This window comes from Ruditapes philippinarum, unplaced genomic scaffold (genome assembly GCF_026571515.1).
Source record: "Ruditapes philippinarum isolate M1 unplaced genomic scaffold, ASM2657151v2 ctg5996_1_1_1_1, whole genome shotgun sequence".
Classification (NCBI taxonomy): Eukaryota; Metazoa; Mollusca; class Bivalvia; order Venerida; family Veneridae; genus Ruditapes; species Ruditapes philippinarum.
The window spans coordinates 43,547-53,922 of NW_026862148.1; the positions used below are offsets into that span (position 1 = coordinate 43,547).

Genomic DNA, 10,376 nt, shown 5'->3' on the forward strand with positions numbered 1-10,376 from the left:
GTTTTATACAGTCAAATTAGATAATTGTTTTGATCACTGCAATAGACAAACAATTAAGATATAGAATTCTAAAATGTACATATATTGTTTTACATTTATCGTATGTAACTTCGTGTTCCTTAACCTGAAAGTAATATAACAGCTATAATAATAAACAACTTTTAACATTAAACTTGCCTCATGACTTAATAGTGTCACAAAGTACAAACGTGGTTATCGGATTATCTTGCCGACATTGTTGATATTGTTAAAATTACAGGATTCCATTACACATAAAGCGCCCGGCTAGCTCAGTCGTTAGAGCATCAGACTTCTGATATCTGAGGGTCGTGGGTTCGAGTCCCCCGTTGGGCGTACATTTTTTTCCTTCTTTTTTATGCTGATGTTAAACAAAATTCACTCTTGTACTATGAAATTAAAAAACACACATTTTATGTGTGTATTATAACCAATGATTCTCACAAACCTTGATTCTTTTGTATAGATGATGTTCTCCAATTATTCATTAACTTATTTACTGAATGTGAATAATTTTATAATACGTAAATCTCCGAAATCAGTCATTAGAAATTACTGCCCGCAGTAATCACTGCCCCGCAGTTATCTGTCCACTCCACCTTAAAACCTGTCCGGCGGTTTGAAAAAGGTAAAAGTTTTCGGCCATTACTAGTAGTTACTTTTAAATCCATTTTTGGAAATAAACAAAATCAGTCAATTTAGAAATACTCCGTTCGTACTATATTTAAGTAAAGACACTCTTTATCAAATAACTCTTATCTCGAATACATTTGCAATCAAATGTTTCATGATAAGTGTTTTCATCTTATTAGTATCCCAAATGTCACTGAATTTTTATATACTCGTATAATTAATTTCAGTCAATTGACCGTGAATTTCCTTTTCATATTTTGATTTCCTTGAAATCATTTTTCTAATCTGAAGGCATGCTACTTTAATATGATGATACATTAATTACATTCCATTGAAATGTTTAAAGATACAAAATATCTCATGGCATGTTCATTTTACATTACACCTTTCATGCAGCAAACTTAAAAGAAGTCATCACAGAGAGTAGTATGCAATCGTACCTATATTACATACGAATGTATGTAATATTTTTCTTGTTTAATAATGGAACAATTACACCCTGTGACCATTTCTTTGGAAAATGTCCACTTTTAAGTATGTCCTTGAATAAAATTTATAATGAATCAATAACAATATCGATCGTTTCAATAAAATACTCATTTATTATACTATTTACAGCACTACTTTTATTCCTTTTTAATTTAGAACATGCCTTCCGAATTTCTCCCTGTGTTAAAGGCAGATGAATGTCGTCTAACGGTGTTCTATTGGTCATATCATTCTGGTCAAAACTCTTCAAAAAATCCTCAACTTCCGGATTGACGTCATCGCTACCCTCAGCTAGATTTTGAGAATGCGAGTAGAACTCTTCCATAGAAATATTTTCACTTGCATTTTTCTTTTAATACAAAACATATTCCAGAATTCGCGTGTTTTTTCCCGCCTCATTTCATTCATTTCTCTAGCCCGTTTTAAATAAAACTGCCTTTCCTTTCTACATTGCTTCATATTTGTAAAATTTACATTACTTAGTGGCCTCTTTGTATATCTGCAGTTTCCCGTTACAAACATGATCAAACCACTTATTTATTTCACGAGGTTTTACGTTAAGAAAGTTTGATTCCTTTACAGACGGTGACGTTTCTTTTAAATATTTTTCAGCTCATGATACAATAGATTCCGTTTATAATTGTGTCTTTTTATCAGTCGAGTAAGTCGCATTTTCCACGATATCATCGGGCACATTTTTATCCGAAAAAAATTCATTTCTGAATTGTTCTCTGAACTCCGGATTCCATTTATAGTATGCATTCCGACTATTATTTGTTTCGTTATTTTGATGATACACTTTAATCCAAATGAAACAGGGGCGTGATTCGGGTAAACGGTATAATTATGTACTTTAAAATCAACAATATATTCGAGGTTAAAATAGCGGATCAATACTTGATCAATCATGCTTTCTCCGTTATGTGTCATACACGTCATATTTCCGTTATCACCGATTGACCTTGATCTCCCGTTGACCAAACAGATATTTACCGCTTTACACAGATCAAGGATCAAATCCCCGAAACGGTTATTTTTTTTTAGTCCATGGAGCATGGGATATCGTTTAAGATTTGATTTAAATCTAAGACTGTGATTGATTCATTTTCTATAAAATCACACTTCTGCCCAACTCTACTGTTCGTGTCTTCAGCTACAATCACGCATCCACATTGTGAAAATTTTGTTATATCCTGCTCTAGTTTTTTTGCAATATATCAACATTATAAATATCATGAATAGGGGAGTTTTCGGGCGCAATATAAGCTGAAGTTATCATCCGTTTTGAAAAATTGTTTATCAAGTTAAATCCATACAAGACAATCAATTTGATTTTCTACTAGTGTAATTCCATTTTACAACGATTCCTTCACATATACAATCAATCCGCCACTCGCTAGCTTAGCTCGCCTTTAAATTAAAATAATAGGCCAATTTTTAAGAAAAAATGCAAGGTTTAGAGAAGAAGTGGGAAAAACACTATCCACTCTAAACTTGTTCTTAAAATTTTGCATATTGACTAAGACGAAGGTAAGCTTCATGAAAATTAGAATAAAAAAGTATTGTTTCGTTTCATTGTACAGTACAAAGAAATCAAAAGTAACAGTTGAAAAGTTTACAAATGCATTTATTTATATATCTGAAAGTAAACATTGAATCTTTAGTGTAGGGTGTATTTTCTTGTCCACGTTTCAGATATAACTTAAACCGTTGATAGGGACATGGATAGTACCTTGCATTTTCCAGTACTGTCTATGAACAAGTTATCAAACTGAGCTTGCACAATTTTCAATTATTGTTTTACTATTATTATTATTATTATTATTGTTATTACTATTATTATTATTATTATTACTCCGTTTTGTGCTTTCCTAAAAACTTCTATTTCTCTCTACTTTGGTCTATTGTAATCCAGTATCTAAATTGTGTGTATTCAAGTTTATCTATAATCGCCACTGGTTGCCCATATGGGCGAGTCCTCTAGAAAATTATTTGTCATTTAATATCTTAGAGAATAGTACAAGATACAGATACAGAAAGATGCCCAAATTCCAGAAGCATATTCTGGTTCGTTAACGTGCCATGTGTTTAAGCACTAATACAAGGGACCTTGAGTTAATGTCGCCTCGGAAAGACTTATTAGTAATTTTATTGGTTGGCCACCCCGAAAATCGAACCTACAATATCGTTATTACAAGTTTCGCGCTCTAACCGATAGAGCAATGCAGGTTGACCAGTATCTAACTAAAATTCCATGATAATTTTATACCTTCTTTATCTTGGACTAATTTTATATCGACACTAAAATGACCAATTATCTCACTTGTACAAAATGATACCTTCAACGGTATTCTAATAATTCATAAAACTGCCTCGTCGCAACTTTTCTTGAGTATATTAAGAAGTACATATAGTACACATTATACATGAAATACAAATGCGTGCAGTTATTTCAATCTGATTCCTATTAAATAGAAAATATATGTTTTAATAAAATAGTTTCAAGTATTGAATCTGCAAGATACACTTTAAATAATTAAGGTCATGTATAGATGTCTGTACTTGATTAAAATAAACCATGCTGAAGTTCTGTAACAATATCTTATCACGTAAGATAATCTTAAGGGTAGTGAAGTTAATTATGCAATACAATAACAATTATTTAGTATAATCTACCGTTTAAGATTACAAAAATAGAAGTAATAATATAATAACGTTAGTGTGTGAAATCATTCGTCCGATTTATTTTCTGAGGACCCCTGTTTAAGTCCTCTGATTCGAAAAAGTCCACAGATGGTAGGTTCTTTTCCTGGAATAGGTACTCCAAATGTTGATTGAACAAACATACACACACATATATTTACTTGGTTTTAAAAGAAATTGATTTGTAACGCGCAGAACTTAGAGAGTCAATGGTTTAACACTATTTGCATTACAACTCAGTTCACATTTTTATATGTAATTTCCTTTATTTTCTGTTTCAAAAAGGGTCTTTCAAATTTGAAAGACCCTGTTTCAAACAATAAAAGAACAAACACAGTCAGACACAGTGTTCAACATTCAAATGAATTCAAATATTGAATATGCAAGACAGATTTATTATAACACATTTTTTTCTTTAATAGAGACACGTATATTTGAAACAGTTTTATTATCACAGTACGATAATCTTATAAATGACATCTTAGTAAAGTATACACAACTAAAACAAACAGTTATTAGATTAGTCCAAAAGAGGTCATAATATACAAATGTAATAGCGTACATCACATTCCTGTTCATGTTGTTAACAAAAAATGATGAAAATAAATCTATAATGTTTTGATTTATTTACTAACATTAACAGGTTTTAACCTTCTATACAAATGCATTGTCTTTTATTTACCGACAGGGAACTACGAAATCATTGATTTAAGTCTTCAAAGAAACATTTAATTTGTTTAATGAATATGTGAAATACTGATATTTTGCTATTTCAAATAGCGACACACATAAACTGTCAGTTATTTAATGGCCTAAGCGAAATACGGGGAGAATTATGTATTTATTCGAAGTATCACATTGACATTTATTTCGTTGAACACACATGGACAACTGTCTCTACATGTAGAAAAAGGACATGGCTATCAAGCCTACAAGTTACTTTGTTATTACAATTCGCAAACAACTTAGTATCATATTAATTATTAAATATACAGATTGTGTTTAACAATTAACGTATGAAACTTCATATTCTTTAACCTGAAAATAGTAAAACAGCTATAATAATAAACGAACACTAACATTAAACTTAAATTATGACATTTAAGGCTTATACAATAGTGTCACAACGTACACACGTGGTTATCGGTTTATCTTAGCGACATTATTGATAGCGTTTACATTACAGGACACTGGTACACATCAAGCGCCCGGCTAGCTCAGTCGGTAGAGCATCAGACTTTTAAGGCTGAAGAACCTCTGATATCTGAGGGTCGTGGGTTCGAGTCCCCCGTTGGGCGTACATTTTTTCATTTTCTATATATCGTATATAAACAAAATTCGTGTAGTACTAATTGTGAGATAAAGAAAATACACACTTGTTACGAGTATTATTATACAAAATCATTGACACAAATCGTGATTTTGTCTTTGTTCCCTTATTGGTATTTAGATGATGTTCTTGAATTACTCATTGAATTACTAACTGAAGATGAATAATTATATAATACGTTACTCTTCGAAATCAGTCATTAGCAATTATTGCCCCGTAGTTATCTATACGCTTCACCTTAAAACCTGCCCGGCGGTTTGAAATAAGAAATTATGATATACCGCAATTGTTAGTACTTAATTTAAAATCCAATTTTGAAAATCAACAAAACCAGTCAATTTAGAATTAATGTTGTTGTATTATATATTAAGTAAAGGCACTCATCAATAAACTCTAATATGACTGAATAATGTTTAATCAAACATTTGCAATGTTTTATAATAAATGTTTTAATCAAATTTTGTTCTTAATTTTACTCAAAGTTTACATATAACTCAAATTTAAATTTTAAAAGCAATTTAGATTCTTTTACACAAAATTTTTTCCAAACCAACACCGGTCATTTCGTTTAAAATTAGGTACTGTCAAAAAAAAGGGAAAACAACTAAACCGAAAAAATTATTATAGGGGAAATATGAAAACAAAACATGCATTGGTTTTTCTGAAATTGGGCATTTAAACGTCGTGATGAAGTGATATCGCATAAAATGATAAAGTAAAAATTTGAAAGTTTGGGCCCCGAAAAATACTTTAAAAAAAATTTTAAAAATTTAAAAATTCCTTAAGAAGAATACGGAAAAAAGGGTTTTAAGAAGAATGATAGAAAAGCAACGTATAAAAAAGACGATTGGGAAAATATTAAACCTAAAATAGGAAAACATTAAATAACTGCATAGCTTAAACGCGAATAAAAAACATGGTAAGTGAAAGAAACTTTCCATCGTTGGGTGTCGTGAAATGAACACAATGAAAAGGGAAAAAAGCCCCCCGCAAATTTCTGGAAAATGTTTAAGATAATAAAAATAATTCTTAAATGAGATTTAAACGAAAAATTGGTGAGCATTTAAAACATTAGCCAGCCCATAATACCCCGGATGATGATATCGAAGATTTTTTACGGATTTGTAAAACATGACAAAACGACATATGAGGAACCTTTTCCCTTTTATCGGAAAAAAGTTTTAAAAAGATGTAAACTTTAAAACAGAAATAAATACCTGGAGGTTTCCATTATAAATGAATTTGATTAAAAATGTGTTTTAAATACAGCCATTAACTACGTTTTTAAAAATTTTATTTTAAAAGGGGAAAATTTTCCCTCAACTTGGTCAAAGGGTATTATTATACCTCTTTTAAAAGAACACCTGGTGATGACCCAAACAATTATCGGGGATCAAACTCATAGTTGTTTAGCAAAATTATTCACTTCAGTGATAAATACGCGTCTTAAAAAATTGGACAATATTCACGAAACAAAACTGACGCAACAAATTCGGATTTAAAACCTAATTAGGAACTACAGATGCGATATTTTATTACAGCATTAATTGACAGTACTTAAAGTCAAGGGGAAACCCGTTATACGGCTTTCATCGACTATCAAAAAAGGCATTTGACTCGTGCGTTAGAAGTGCCATTATGGTGTAAGCTAATAAAACATGGAATCGACGCAACTTTTAAAAAAGTTCTCGATCAATGTAGCAAAATGTAAAAATTTGTGTCAAAACAAACAAAGTATCCGACTTTTCAAGTTTGTGTGTGGTTTCAAGAGAAATAACATCAAGATATTTTCTCGTTTCCTAAATGATATTGAAATGAACCAGCAAGAAAATACAGAGTCTGGCATTAACTACTTGACCAATTTAAAACATTTACCTTCTGCTCGAATGCGGATCTGCTACTATTGAGCCATGTCGAAACCCCGGAAGGGAATGCAATCACAATCTCGATTTGCTAAATATAACTATTGTGTAAAATGGAGATTAACCGCAATGTAATGAAAAAAAAAATTATGGTATTCAAAAAGGTAACGGGTGTGTGGATATAACGAAACATGGACATATAACGGCAAGGGTAGTAGCGTCGAATCTTTTCAAATCTGGGCTACGTACTAAGACTAAGGTTCGGCGGGGGTTGCTGCCCTTGCATCAAAGGGTAAAAATCCATGAACATTTACTGTCGGTACAAAATACCATAGAAATGCCAGTTAAGATAAAATTAACCCTATTGCCATATGTTATTTATTTTTTGTTAAGTATAAAAATATGGGTTTTTATCCGCGAATAATAAAAATGTACACCAAAAAATTCTTTAAAAGCGACCCTTAAGTGAAATATCAAAAAGACCCATGGAATAGGGTGAAACGGGTGAACCCCTAGTTTTTAAAACAAAAAATTCGAATTGTTAAATTTTTGGGTTAAACTTTTACACAACGGGCAAAAGGAACTGTATAAAATGGAATTGTACAAATTTTGTTAAAAACAGTGAAAATGGTGAAAGGGCCTAAAAATGAAAAAACTTTATGTATTGGTTTGGGGGGGAAGTATGGTATTTCCCCGTTCGTTTTAAAAGCGTTTTTAAAATTCAAACGAAAAATTTATAATTTGTTAGTGAAAGGAGATTTTACGCGAAGTACCCCAAGTATCATGTTATTTAATAGTATTAAACAGAAATTTGGAATGGCAACTTTTTAAAACAATTTGATGGAAAATAAGAAATATAGAAAGTAATTAACAAAAAAATACGTTTGTCCCTCATTGCCTTAAAAATTGAAACAAGGAGGCAATAGGAACATTCCTAGGAACGAACTTCTGTGTTCAAATTTGTCTTCAACTAACAAAGAAGATAATTCCACTCTTATATTAGAATTTTCGGTTATAATAACATTAGAAGACATATTACCACTTGGACAGAACAAGGGCCCAAATATGATTAATTCATTATTTAATTAGCAATCCGGATGTGCAAATTTTATACCCGACTGGCAAAATATCTAATCAAGCATTTGAAAGAAGAAAGATCTCTTAAATACAAATAGTTAATTAAAATACTTGACTTAAATACTGTGTCATAATAAATAACAATTACCAAGTTTGACATTTTCGTTATCATAATTGTATATGAATATAGAAATAGCAAATCCGGATATCTCAAATCATCGAAATATGTAGACTTTGTATTTACTTTGATACATTATTCATTGTTGTATATGCTCTCATTAATACTTTTATGCATGCATGTAAAATATTATTGTTTTAATCAATATGCTGTTGCATAATTTATTTATAAACTTATGTTCTATGTTATTTCAGTAAAAAAATAATATACTTTTTAAACTGTGTATCAAATGTAAATGATAAATCTGTCCACAAGAGAAATATTTGTACAATAATTTTTCTATTTCATTATTCACCTTCACATTGTTTGCGTTGGTCATATCTCTACCCGGCAGCTATATTATTAACATATATTATATACAAATTGTTAATTTGTCTTGATTCAGATTATGTAAGAATTAAAGCAGATTTATAATTTTGAACTAGAAATGTGTCATCAGCCACGGATGCCCCCGCATGCAGCCAAAATTTCAGTTGTTCATAAAATATTTAGTTGCACAAATTATTATTTTTTCCATTTAAAGTTCAAATCCTTAAAACTATTCAATGTTAACACAAAACCATTTTTTAAAAACCAATGTTAAAGGCCACTGAAATCATTCAGTCTTAACCTTTTGTAAATTGTATAATGCATATTTGTAGCCGAAATAATGGCCACATACATTTCCACAAAAGATAGGAGTGCTGAAACTGAAAAAATTCAAATTTTTTTTAAAAAACATTTATAGAAAGATAAGTGTGTCCAAAATCATTTAACCACTACCAAATTTAAACTTGAAATGCCTTATCCAAGATTAACTATATGTCAAATTTGATAGTTGAATGTGTAGCAATCATTGGGGACGATAATGACGGAAACGTCAAATTTCTTACTTTTTTTTCAAAGTTTCAAAGAGGGATAATTTCAGCTATCATCAAAAACCTGACCAAATTCGAAATTGACCAATGCATTCTTTAACATATCCATATCTTTAATTTGAGTTTGATATATTTTGGGGAGATAAAGAATGGAACATGAAAATTTCCTTTTTTTTTCAAAAGTTAAGGGCATAACTCTGCAAAAATTCATTGAACCATGACAAATTCAAACTTGACCTGTGCATTTCTTTGACGTATCCATATGTCAAATTTGAGTTAAATGTGTAATACCTGAGAAGATAATGAATGGAAACTTTGAAAATTTCATATTTTTTCAAAGTGAAAGGGACATAACTCTGCCAAAAAATCATCGAACCATGACCAAATTCAAACTTGACCTGCGCATTCCTTTGACATATCCATATGTCAAATTTGAGTTGAATATGTAACACTATTGGGGAGATAATGAACAGTGAAAGGGGCATTACTCTGCAAAAATCATTGAACCATGACCAAATTCGAACTTGGCCTGCGCCTTCCATTGACATATCTAAATGTTACATTTGAGTTGAATGTGTAATACTGTTTGGGAGATAATGAACGGAAACTGAAAATTTCATATTATTTTCAAAGTAAAAGGGGCATAACTCTGCCAAAAAAATCATCAAACCATGACAAATTTCGAAACTTGACTGTTTTTTTCAAGACATATCCTATGTCAAATTTTGAAGTTTGAATTTTGCAACCGTTACTAAAATAACGGAAACTAATGATACGGAATGACAGAAATGCCGGAAGGGCGGAATGACGGAAGGACGGGAATGACGGAACAGGTAAACAATATATGCCCGGCCTTTATATGGCGGGGGCATAAAAAAAATTTGACCTTTCTGATAATCCTGTAGATAAAAATTGTTACTTCATTGATAGCAAAACAAGTACCATATTGACATTATTTCGTTGAAACTTTTGCCGTCTCCTAATGGTAGAAAGGCCTCTACAAGCCTATAGATATTCTAAGTAACTAATGTAAATATTTTCATGTTTTTTCCTGTTAGATTTCATTTTATTGCTTTTAAAAAGTGTAAACTTGAAGTTTTGATGTGAAAGAAATTGTAAAAAATTTAGTTTACTATCTTATATTTTAAAATCAAAATTGATTTTATTTAAAAATATTTTCAAACAAAGCATTGCTTAAAATTAAATGTAATCCTTAGTAGCTTTTTTTC

General features: G+C 30.8%; 2 non-coding genes across 2 annotated transcripts; both read left to right on the forward strand.

Annotated features, from left to right (window-relative positions):
* Window positions 1-279: 279 nt before the first annotated feature.
* Window positions 280-354, forward strand: Trnar-ucu (transfer RNA arginine (anticodon UCU)). Its single transcript has one exon. It is a non-coding gene; the product is annotated as a tRNA-Arg (tRNA).
* Window positions 355-5,049: 4,695 nt separating this feature from the next.
* Window positions 5,050-5,141, forward strand: Trnak-uuu (transfer RNA lysine (anticodon UUU)). Its single transcript is given in 2 exon segments — window positions 5,050-5,086; window positions 5,106-5,141. It is a non-coding gene; the product is annotated as a tRNA-Lys (tRNA).
* Window positions 5,142-10,376: the final 5,235 nt, after the last annotated feature.